Below are 12,655 nucleotides of genomic sequence, written 5' to 3'. Positions count from 1 at the left end.
TCTTGAGCCAAGATCGCTGTGCTGCCTGTGACTCTGGCCCGAGGGCCAGACCCAGACCACTCCTTCCACCCTTAGTGGGCTGTAATTGTCAGGGGGACCTCCAGAACCGCCGTGCCCTCCAGACAGCAGCCCACAGAGCAACCCTGACTAAATTTCCTTGCACATGAGACAGGAACAAAACCCAGCGTTGAAGACCTTGCCACTCCAGGAGTGAATTCCAGAATCAAGAGGAATTGGAAAGAAGTTTATATTTGTCTTTGTATACTTTAAAAGCAGCAGGACATTAGACATTCATTCCTGAGACCTTCATTGAAGACTTGAGGGAGGGATGCCTAATAACCCCATTCAAGAACCGTTCTTTTCAAAAGGAGAGAAGATTCGGAAGTCCAGGAGGATGGCGATACTGGAAATTGGGAAGGCCTGAAAACCCTAGGTTAGTGGGAGTGAAGCTTTGATTTCTACATAGCTTAATTTCATCTTGACTATACAAGCTAGGTGAGTGTGAGAAATCTCTCAGTGTGCCAGCCTCCTTTCTATTCATATAAGTCTGGAAACAGTTACAGGAAGGTGTAAACTGTTAAAACAAATTGTAAACAAAACAGACCAAGTAATACAGGAGGCAGGAGTGAAGGGAGCCTTGAGATGACTGTTTGAAAGCAACACCCTAATCGGAATGGAACGTTTGAAAGATAAAGCACAGCCCAGGGGTCCAGGGCTTTGAATTTTCTCTAAATATGATCTTCCAGCCTAGCTGAATTTAACCCAAATTTAAAAGTTATTTTTGAAAGAAAGCAGAGGGGGCATTCTTTGCTGAAATTAAAAATAAGCTGGCCCTGGCCAGGTAGCTCAGTTGGTTAGAGCATTGTCCTGATATATCAAGGTTGCAGGTTTGATCCCTGGTCCCGGCACCTTCAAGAATCAACCCTGAAGCACATGGTTAGGAGAAACAGCCAATCCATGTTTCTCTCTGTCAAATCAATACATTTTTAAAATTCTTTCTAAAAATAAAAAGCTGTCGAGGTGAGTGTGTAACGTCTTTCTGATGGCAGAAGCATAAAGAAGGATTTCGTTAAAATGAATGCTGTCTGGGATTGGCCAGGATTCCTCCATTCCTCCACCAACATATAACCAATCCCACTTTCTGTCTCTGACAAATCAGCACCTGAGGTTCCCTGGCTGTTACTCCATGCCAGCCCTCCCTGGGCTCCCACTGAGGTACTTTATCACCTGTCCCCAGAGCACATCCGTTTCCTTTCAACATTCCCTTGCTCCATCCTCTGACCTACCTATTACTCACTTCCCCCCACGGGCTTCTCTAAACAGTTCTCCCTTCACTCCCTCCCTCTCTGTCACCGCTCCCAGGTTTCTACCCACCAGATCTGCTCTCCCCCAAGCCCTCCTCCCATCTACTCTTCTCCACCGTAAGGTTTTTCCTGTCTGGCTCTTACTTAATAGAAGCCCAGACCTTTTGTAAATATAGGCCAGACACAGGAGGAAGAGCACAAAGAGCTGAACGAAGTCATCATCTGAATTTAAAAAGAAAAAAAAAATCCCCTAATAATAGTTGACATCCATGCCATGTATCCAAGCATTATGCAGATTCTGCTTGTGACAGGGCCATGGGTGAGGCAGCAGTGTACTAATTCTGACCTCTTCAGGGACATAACGATGATTTCTACTTTTTTCTGTCAACTAATGATGATTGAGTTAGACCCCTTACGGGAGTGTCAGTTTTCTTTCTCCCTTACCCCCACTATTTCACCTAGAGCATAAGGCAGATACATGAGAGAAACCTCAAGTTCAGGTTCATGAGAAGGCCTGGCTCGAGGGTAGATTAGATTGAATCACTTTTGACATGGAAATAAAGTAGTTTGTGTTTTGTTTCAGATGGATGGGAAAGTAAGGCATTGATTTGATTTACCCCCTAGACGCATGAATAACCTATTTGCCATCTAGAAAAAAAAAGTGGAGTAGCAGTCCTTGTCTTCCCTACTTTAAACTCAGCCATAAGTCGGAATAAGCCAAGGTTTGTTTGCTGTAAATTTCTTTCTCTCTCTAGGTCTCTCTTTTAATTCTTCAGGCCAATCAAGGACCCAGCAAGCCACTGAAGGAGAAAGTGTGGAGGAAGGAAAAACTGAAGACAAGGTTTATCTAGTCTTTGATGTGCCGGGCCTGTGGTGAGTACTCTCATATCCTCCCCGCACACCTGGGAACCAGGTCTTCTTATGCCCATGCTGACAATGGAGGACACTGAGGAGTTATGGGACTTGCCCAAGGCGGTCGTGCACAGCCAGGCTTCCGCCCCAGGTGTCCATTTGCAGAGCTCTTGCTCTTCCCGCCTCCCCTCAGGAAGGTGGGGTATACAAAAACTTTCACTCAGATCACTTCACAAGCTTACCTTTCCACGGGGTGAGCGTAGCCTCTCTTTTCAAATTGAAAACAAAAGGCAGGGGAGAGATTGAAGATCTTTTGTGAAATCTGCTAGAACATCATGAAAAGGTGCTGACACGATAAAGTAAAATCATGGATCCATCCCTGACGCCTTGGACTAACCTACATTTACTTATTGGCCCGAGATCCAAGAGGCAGAAAGAGACATGCCCCAGAGAACACGCAGCAGAAGGGTTTGGACGAGTTCTGGGAGACTCTGACCTGCCCCAGGCTAGGGAGGCACTACCTGAATTCTCAGGCAACCAGGAGAACTCTTCCCTTAGTTATCTGAAGCTGTCACTCAGGACTGGCCCCTCATTTTCCCCCCTCTCTCCTTCCCATGCCTGACCCTGCAAAGAAGCACGTCCAGCACGAATTCCTCCAAACCTCAGATGCCTTTAGAATTTTAGTGTGTCTAAAAAGTTCCCTCCTTGGCACGCAGCATTAGTCAAGTTAAGTGGGTGGGAAGGGCATTTCCCGGTGATCCAGGGCTTGCGGGGGAAGGGGGCGACCTTCCTCCATCCCTGCCTTGGCAAGCAGCTTCTGGAGAGATATGTGTGGGTGGCAGTGAGTACAGGGTTTCTTGATGGACAGGAATGCCCATGGGCCACACCTTCTTCAGCCCTCTAAGCACCTTATCATGTCTGGACCCGTGAAGGAGGTAGCAGTGCCAGCAAGTGGGTTCTCCTGTGTCTGGCTCCAACAACCGGTTTATTGTGATGATTCTATTTGTGTTCCCTGTGTTCTGTTTGACTTGGCAGCTGGGAAGAGGAAAGGGCAGCAGGTTCACTCCAGTTTGTACTGGGTGGTTCCTGTGGTCACACCCAGGCATTAAAGCCAGCAGCTCTCACCGGGATGTCTCTACCTGAGGGCCCTCTGAGTGCAACAGCAAGGTGTGGGAAGTATTTCCTTTTTGTGGCCCAGCCAGGCGTGGCTGGCATTTCACCTATTCCTGTATTAGTAACATCGCCCAGATTCAGGTCAAAGGGCAGGCTTAGGAGACTCCGATCACCCTGGAATCTGGGACCAGGGGATTATGACAGTGTCCATGGGGGCTGGATTACCCTGAGTTTCTACTGTTCATTGGCCACCTTAACTCCTGGATCTAAAACAAAAATCTGAGGCGACAATGTTTTACTTTGGGGGGCCACTCATGTTCCTGAAGTTGAAATCTAGGCTTTTCTAAAGCATCCAAAGTGGGGATTCTTTTCATACAAGGTGATAGCGTTCAAAGAGAAGGGTCTTCAGCATCAAAAATACTGAGTCTAGAACCCTGGATTCCCCTCCTTATTTATCTGATCCTATTATCTGTAACGAAAATCTCTGGCTTGTGGGAAATACCAGCTAGCACTTCTGCGACTACATTCCTGGTATTGTTCTAAGCAAGCATTTTTATGAAAACTCCCTTCAGCTTCAAAACAGCCGAGGTGAGTAGGTGAGTTCTATTATTATCATTCCCTTTTACAGATGAGAAACAGAGGCACAGAGGGATGAAGGAAATTGCCACCAGTTACCCAGCAAATAGGTGACAGTGCCAGAATTCCACTGCAGGTAATCTGGCCCTGGGACCCACGTGCTTGACCACTCTGCGAAAGTGCCATTCCTGGAGAGCTAACGCTGTTCCAGGGGCTGGAGTTGCCATAGGGAGCCTACACAGGCACAGCCTACAGTCCCTACCCTGCCATCCCCACCCTTTACTTCTGAGTTCCCCAAGCCAACTTGCAAAGGACCTTTCTACCCAGCCTAGAAACTGCCCTTTGCCCTGGACTCTGGGATAGCCTTTCTTGAACACAGGCATATCCTAGGTGAAGATGACACCATGGTCACCCAGCTGGGTCCAAAAGGGTCACCCAGCTGGGTTCTTCTTCAGAAGAAGACCATTAGCTTTCATGGCATCCTCACCTGCCCAGGGGCAGAAAGAAACAAGGCCTTGCCCAGACACACTTGGGGGTCTGTCATGAGAAAGCATTCAACAGGTCAGGCCAGCGAGGGCCTCTCTGTGTTCCTTTGCATGCCAGGGGGTGGCAGAACCAGACTGGAGTGCAGGGAGTAACCAAGCACGTCCAGCACGCAAGGCCACAGAAGTCTTGCCTGAAGAAAGTGGCCCTGACCTAGACAGCCAGGTGATGAAACCATTTCCTCTTCCAGAGAGGCCTCCAGGGCCTGGCGGGGCCACAGGCTTTGTTCCCCAGGCCACTCCCTACCGGATGTGATTATGTACACTGTGGGCTTGAGACTGTTAGAATTACTTCTTAAATGGAAGGCAAGGTGCAGATAATTACCATCGCCCACATTTATTGAGTGGTTGGCAAGCTTTATGTGGCCGGTACGGATTCATTGATTTAATCCTTAAAACAACACTATGAAATAGGTTCTGTGATTATCCTCATTTGCCAGATTAGAGAAATGGAGGCATAGAGAAGCTAACTTCCCCAAGTCTGCATAGGCAACAAGTGGCATTCAAACCCAGGGCTGATAACTTCCGAGACTATAACTCTTAACTCCCTAAAGCAAAGTGGGGGCCCTTCCCTCACAGGCAGTAGAGACACGGGACCAGGGAGGAGTCTTCAGACATTGCCACATTGGCCTGGCGGGTTCAAGGCCCCGAAGTCCAGTTTTCTGGGGATCCTTAGAACCACCAGGTCCATGCCTCAGGAAGTGTCATCTGATTCTCAGGCTCTCACTGGCCGCTTTGGAGACCCAAGAGCCAGAGAGGGCTTTAGTCATACCCTTAGGCTGAATGGATCCAGTACAAAGCCTCACACAGTCTGGATGTGCCCCGACTCTCTGCACTGGGGCTCTGCTCTGTGACTGGGATGGCATCAGGCAAGACAAAGTAAAAGCCCCCAGGCCTCTCTTCTAGTCTGGGCCCTTTTGTAGCACCTGCTTTCCCTCCAGCTCTTCGATAAAACGCACACACCTTGGTAGCATTCAACACCGCCAGCCCTGGAGCCAGACTCCCTGGGTCTTAATCCTGGCTCTGCCTCTCACGTGCACAGTACTTATCCCCCGAATTACTTATTCTATCTGTGCCTCAGTTTCCTTCTCTGTAAAATGGGACCAACAATGGTACCTTTCTTATAGTGTTGCCGGGAGGACAACGAGATCATGTGTGCGTGTGGCAAATGCACCATAAATGTTAGGCATTATTATTATTGTGCTGGTAGTTTATTACTTCTTTGCATCCTTCTTTTTTGAAACGTGAGATAAGTTGTCAAAACCTGGCTCTAAGCTACCGTTTTCTGGGCTGTTGTTCGTACTCCTCCTCCTGTATTCTCCCACTGTCCACCCTTCTTTCTGAAGAGAGCCAGGAATGGATACACTTAGAATGGGGAAGAAATCCCATTAGATTAGCTCAGGGGTCTTTGGGAAATCCTTAAAGCGAATTTTCCTGAAAATTTTAGTAGGTCCATGTGGGAAGGCAGCCAAAGCCACTCATTCATGACAGCCGCTGAGAAATGGTTGTCAACACCTCCATATGGATCCTCGCTATTGGGCACAGAGGTTAGGTCAAAAGTCATGAAATCTGAAACAATGACAGCAGCGGCTGTGTAGGGGATTGCTGATGGCAAAATAAACACCGTGCGAAAAAAATCCGCCTCCGCCCCCTTGGCCATGTTCCCTGGGAGACTCTCACCTCCTTTTCTTAGATTATCATCTCATTCTGACTCCAAACCATGTCTTAATAGACTTCAGCTTCTATCTGACTTCTAACGTAAGGGCCATACAAAGCCACGTGCCTACTAAATATAAGTTGCTGATGATACGGGCCCAGGATAGAAAGTGAGCGACCGAATGGATGAGCTAGTGCCGCTGCCCGGGAGAGTCGGGCTGCAGAGTTAGGTACCTTATCTCAAATCTGAACAAAGGAGTATATTTCCTGTGAAGTCAGATGAGGGAAAAAAAATGCGGTTTGACTGTCGCACCAAGCAAGTTACAATGGGTCTTCAATGCTGTAGAACTTGAAAGACCTGAGCGGCACATTTGTGGTTTGGTCGTGCTATCCGATTCCGAGGCTGAAACATGCTGCGTTTAGTTCACGGCGGTAGAGTTTCCAGTCCTCCTTCAAGCTCTTACGTTATGGTTTAGGTTGGCCGCACACCTCTCCCCACTGTTCACGTGGAGCAGTGGCCAGGTACCCCCAGCTAAGAGACGATATTTATAATGGTAGCTGCTGTTGAGGGGTTGCCAAGTGCCAGGCACTGTTTTATCTGCCTCGTTTCATTCATGATGCCCACTTCACAGGTTAGGAAACTGAGGCTTAATACGAGTAAAATAACTGATCCAGGATGAGATAAGTAGAATGGTCTGAATTCACACCCAGGACCATGCCACGTGACTGCGAAAACTGAGTCCTTCTACACCATGTTACACACCATCCCCATAGTCTTTTCTCCCTCCACAGGTTTACCTGTGCTGAGCTTTGCCCTCTTCTCTTGCACACTATTTAGATGTCATCTCCACTCTGTCCACCCTTCAAAGACCTTCTCCCCTGTTCTGCTGTCCCGACCATTGTAGCGCAAAGTAATCTTTCATGCCCTGAACGTTTTTATCCCGACCATTTATTCTTGGTACTTAACTATGCATTATTTTGTATTTTTATTCAAATGTTTCATTGCGTCAGCTACAAGCTTCCAAAAGTCAGGAGCAGTGTATTCCCCCAGCACTCAGCCTAGAACTGTGGACACAGCAGATGCTCACAGCCCTTGGCATGTGATAGCTGCCATAATTATCATTAGCACATCATTATTTTCCAAACCATTTGTGGGAAATAGCTCCAGTGACTCCAAAACAGAGGACTTGGGTCACTAGTATAATGAATGAGGTGGAAAATTGTTCCATGAGATGATCAAAACAACCCTAAGCAGACATAGGGCCTGCAGTCTTCTGCACGGTACTATTTACCAGGTTTCGGGGTTACGCTTTGTTTTTGCTTGTGGCCAAGTCTGTGGTCTGGCCAAGTCTGTGGCCAGGTGGGAACCCCCACGGTGTCTTCCTATGGAACTCAGCAGACCGTTGCTGCGGGGGCCTGCTTTTCCTTTCTTTATTAAGAAAAGGAAACAGGAAATTGAATGTAAAACCCTCCAACGGTTAGTATCACATCGAAGTTGTGAATTTAACCACACCCCCGCCAGGAAATGAAAGTACAGTTCTCACAGTGATGTTCCCTCTCCTTTTATGACCCGCACAGTGTTTTTCTGATGTTAGTTAGATAGTGCAGATGAGAGGGCTGAGCTCCGGGCAGCCAGCTGGAGTCGGGGACTTGTTGATTTGAGCACAGATTAACACAGATTTGATATTGCACGAATGAAGAAGGGACTGTCATTTGCTGTATGACAACATGGCTCTATCAGATGTCACAAAGTGGGGGGTCCACAGGCAGATTCTGACCCAGTGACAGGTTTTCTTGTTCCAGCTTATATAATGTATTGTCAATTTTACTTCATTGCCAAGGCTTAAAAACAGAGATTTCGTACATGGTGCGCATGCAAACCCAGTGCAGATTTATGGCCTCCCTTGGGGGGGTGGGGAATGATGGTAGTGGGTGGGAGCTGACCCTGTTCAGTGGACACATGTCTTTGGTCTGGTGCAGGCACAAAACTGTGACTGCCTTTTAGATACACAGAACATAAGCCACTCGAGTCTCAGCTGTCCTGGGGGCCAGCAGATAAAACAAATGAGGATAGTTGATGGGCTGCTGCTGCTACTGTGTTTTTAACCTGCTGGCTGGGAGTTGTCTCCCTGAGGGCAAGAGCCCTGTACAGTGTGCTCGGCGTGTGAGCACAGGGTCAGTGCTCAGTAAATGTTGACTAAGTGAACGGACACAGGGGTCACCGGTTGAACCCTTCGGGTCAGGGCGTCTAGAAATGAGATTTGCTCGGGGTCCTTTGTAGAGTTGCCTCGAAGTCCTGCGGGTGCAAGACCGATGTGGGTTTGTCAGTATTTTTTAATGATGATGTCGTGCCAATGTGCATATAGGATTCCATGTAGTTTCTCTATTTTTTCTTTTAATTTTTATTTATTGATTTGAGACAGAGGAGGGAAAGGGAGAGAGAGAGATCGACTTGTTGTTCCACTTATTTGTTCACTCATTGGTTGATTCTTATATGTGCCCTAACCAGGGATCAAACTCACAACCTTGGCATATCAGGATAACACTCTAACCAACTGAGCTACCCAGCCCATGCTAATTTCTCTAATTCTTATGAATTGAGGTAAAACACACAGTTTGCCTACCATCAACAGACAGTTTTTAAAGGGCACATGGGCTGTTACGAAGGTGGTATAGAATAGTGGTTATAAATTTGGGATCTAGAGCCAGACTGCCTAGGTTCAAATCTTAGCTCATCCACTCACCAGCTGTGTGGTCTTGGGCACGCAGCTTAATCTCCCTGTGGCTTCATTTCCCCATCTGTAAAGCGAGAATATTAAGAGTATGCACCTCTCAAGTTGTGAAGATTACATTAGTTGATGGATGTAGAACATTTAGAAGAGCAATGAGCATGCAGTTAGCAGCCAATCAATATTAGCTGGTATCCTCACTACCAAGAGCCTGTTATGTGACTTAGAAAGAAACCACAATAAATGACAAGTATGAGAGCCTATAATTTCTCTGTCATCATGACCCAGAAGCCAAATGTGCTACTGATTTTGAAATACCTTATATACTGAGCACAGAGTATATTGTTTTAACTTGTTCTCATCCCTGGAAGGTGTTCCAATTCATTATTAGTTTCTTGGCGGTTCAAGCACATGTTTTTCTAGGTGATGGCAGTGGGGCCTGATACACATAATCCCTTTAATACCCACGCGCCACGTAAACCTAGTCCCCTCTCTTCCCGTCATCGGCTGCGGGATCTTTTCTCCCTTTCCCCTGAGTGGCCCAGCGTCATCTCATCGGGGGGAGCCACTCTAACCACTGCAGCTGTCCTAGACCCGTGAGCGTGCCGACAGCCGTCCTCCTTTCCCCTCTGCTCCCCCAGACTCCGTGCACACAGGCTCTCTCCTGTTCCCTCTCTGTCACGGCAGCGTGAACGGCTGTCAGGATTTATCAGCCTAAAAAAGGCGCTATTTAAAATTCTGAAAATTTCCCAGGAAGTGCCAGTTACGTTGCCACCTCTTCCATAGCCAGCTTGTTCCTGGGCTAATATCACTATTTTTGTTGTCATGGGGCAACTCTGAGAACAGGGACGAAGAACCTGAGAAGCACCCGGGCCGCATGCACACAGGTTTGTCTTTGGCAGATCAGTGGGCAGCTTGCCGGGCAGTATTGCGTGAAAGTGTTTGGGGTGGTGATGCCTTGAAAGCGTTGCAAAGACACGTCCTACTTTAATAAAGGCCAATACATGAAAGTGAAACTGTTAAAACAATTCATTAGGTGGTGACTAACCGTCTTTTAAAAAAGCAATTTCCTATGTAAAGGCTGTATCAGGGATTTCATTAAAGAGCCTTTCTCGGTACATTTGAAATCTGATTTATAGAATAGGGCTTCCTCTAATCCTGTCTTCATTTTCTCAAAAATACCAGTGTCAGCCACCACCTGGATCCACAGTGGTCTAATCTAAACCCAATGAGTATGAGGGCCCAGCACACTGGCTTCCCTCCTGAGTGTGCCACAGCTCCAGGAGCAGCCAGCCAGCGGGATGGAGCTGTCTGGCTCTGGGGGTGGTGGCACAGCTGCCTTGGTGGTTCCTGGAGGGTCCCACAGGTGCACCACGGGTGGAGGTCAGAGGTCCTCCGTGAGGGACACTGAGGTGCATATTCAAGTCCTCCCCTCTCCCCCCACAGATGAAAGCTGATAGAGTGGAGTACGAAATAGGCAGACGCTGTATAGACTATAGGAAACATGCTAATTGGTAGCCCCGATCACTGTGACAGCATGGGCCTCACAGTCACTCACTATACGGCCCCAAGCAGCACCGAGGGGGTGGGGCTGGACTGGGCCCTCTGTCTTGGGCGTTGGAGACGGAGATCATGGACCCACCCGTATTGCTCACGATCAGATTTCCCAGGACCTGGCCTTGCTTCTCCAACTTCATCTGTCCCTGATCCAGGCCTGGAGAGGTGAATACAAGGTCTTAGAGAAGGTGCTGTTTGAGTTGAGGCATAAAGGAAACTGGGTGTGTGTGGGGACTGCAGGGGGCGAGGAAGAGTATTTCAGACAGATGGAAGGGCGTTCCGGACAGATGGAAGGGTCCCATCAACAGAGAGAGGGCAAGGGAGTTTAGCTCCTTCGGGGAACTGCACCTGGTTCAGCCAGAGGAGGGGAGGGAAGTGGCCTGCTCTGGGGAGGGTTGGGAGGGTTGCTATGTAAGCTGTGCCGGAGGGAAACCAGGCCCCAGATCGCAGAGAGCCTTGTACGCCTGCTAAAGCATTTGGGTTCTCTGTGGAGAGAGAAGTGAAGAAACTTTGAAGAAGTTTGTGCAGTGGAGTGACCAGATTTGTGTTTTAGAAAGGTCACTTTTGGCCGGGGCTACAGGGAGACCAATGAGGGGCCAGAGGGGTGAGTGCCTGTCCCCAGCCAGGGGCAGAGGGGAGAAGCATGAGTGCTGAGATTCTGTTTAAGTTAATTATTAATAAACTAGACACAGTGATTCATTCAGACCTTCCCCATTCCTAGCTTCATTTCCCCATCCGGCCCCTGCAAGCCCTGTCTTTGAATCTGGTCCAGTTCCCTTCAGTCCTCAGTGGCAGGCTGCCAGATTCTTCCGATTTTCTTCATGGAAAGCTCCCGACTTTTCCTCTCTAAAATCCTTTATAAGTGCTTTGGCCAGTAGAAGAGAGGGGTCTTCAGGGCCTTTCAAAGAGCCACTAAGAAGCAGTGCCTTAGCGGGGTTCCTGGTCGTGGGAGCCCCACTGCGGGGGTAGCTGCCAAGGACCGAAAACCCACATCAGAAAGGGGGGTGCCAGCCCCAGGCCTCACATTCTGTCGGGATCCAAGAGCCAAGCTGTGTGCCTGCCAAGTTCTCGCTCCCCTGGGCAATGCCTTATGGGCTCCATCGCATCAGCCAGAATGTGCCCTGGGTGATTATACGTGGGAGACACACAGCTCGCTGAGCACAGAGCATCTCCTCTCCCCTGCTCGCACTGGGGACAGGGCAGATACCTGTGTGGTAGGCTCATCGGGCTCCTTCTGGCTTGTTCTGTGGGAACAATGCATATGAGAAACCGGGTTTTTTAAATTCATACACTGATGAGCTATATTATGCTAGGATTCTGCTGTATGTTCATTGAAATTTACATACCTAAAATATTTATTAAGATTTAATACTAGGGAATACGAAGATAAATTAGATATGAGACACGACTAAATCTAGCAAGCCCCTGTCTTTTTAAAAAATATTTTCTTTCTTTATTTTTTAGAGAGGGGAAGGGAAGGAGAAAGAGTGGGAAAGAAACATCAGTGTGTGGTTGCCTCTCCTGCGTCCCCTACTGGGGACCTGGCCTGCAACCCAGGCATGTGCCCTGACTGGGAATCGAACCAGTGATCCTTTGTTTCACAGACCCATGCTCAATCCACTGAGCTATACCAGCCAGGGCACAAGCCTCTATTTTTACACAGGAGTCACAATACCAGCCCCATAGGGTTCTCAATCTGTAAGGAAAAATTTCCAAGACAGATTTGTCCCCAGTGATGCAGGAAATGTCATCTGTCATCTACCCATCCCTAAATTTCATGTTTGTCTGTCTTGCTGCTGGTCCTAATTCCAGATGAAAAATTCCTGCCATTCAGAGGCAGAGCCGTTTGTGTATAATTTATGAAACTCTTGGGTTCCTTCCAAATGAAAAGAGTTATTGAAGTAGAAGTTATTCTTGTCGCCATGTGACAGCAGGCCCACAACGCCAGTTGACAAACATGCTCTGTCCGACGGCCTGGGCCACAGACACTCGGCTCTTCCATCAGAAAGGTCTTTCGCACCCTACTGCCCTGCTCAGTAGTAGATGCAGGGAGCATGTGCCTCCGCCCGCGGCGAGCTGGCAGAAGGGCACATGTGCACGCACGCACACACACACACACAGCCCTCCGGCACACACCTCCCTTCCCATGCCCCAAGAGCCCCGGGGATGTGTGTGTGAATGTCTGAACTGATGACATATTGTGACGGGACGCGCAAGAGCGAGGCACAGCCATAAAGCAATGCAGGTCACGGCAATAGTCTTTATATAACCCAGAGCCACGGAGAGACCCAAAATAGCAGCCTCCCTGCTGCTCAGTTAGTCTCCT

Source organism: Artibeus jamaicensis, unplaced genomic scaffold (assembly GCF_021234435.1).
Source record: "Artibeus jamaicensis isolate MK-2021 breed Jamaican fruit bat unplaced genomic scaffold, CSHL_Jam_final contig_851, whole genome shotgun sequence".
NCBI lineage: Eukaryota > Metazoa > Chordata > Mammalia > Chiroptera > Phyllostomidae > Artibeus > Artibeus jamaicensis.
This window is presented reverse-complemented; position numbering follows the sequence as displayed.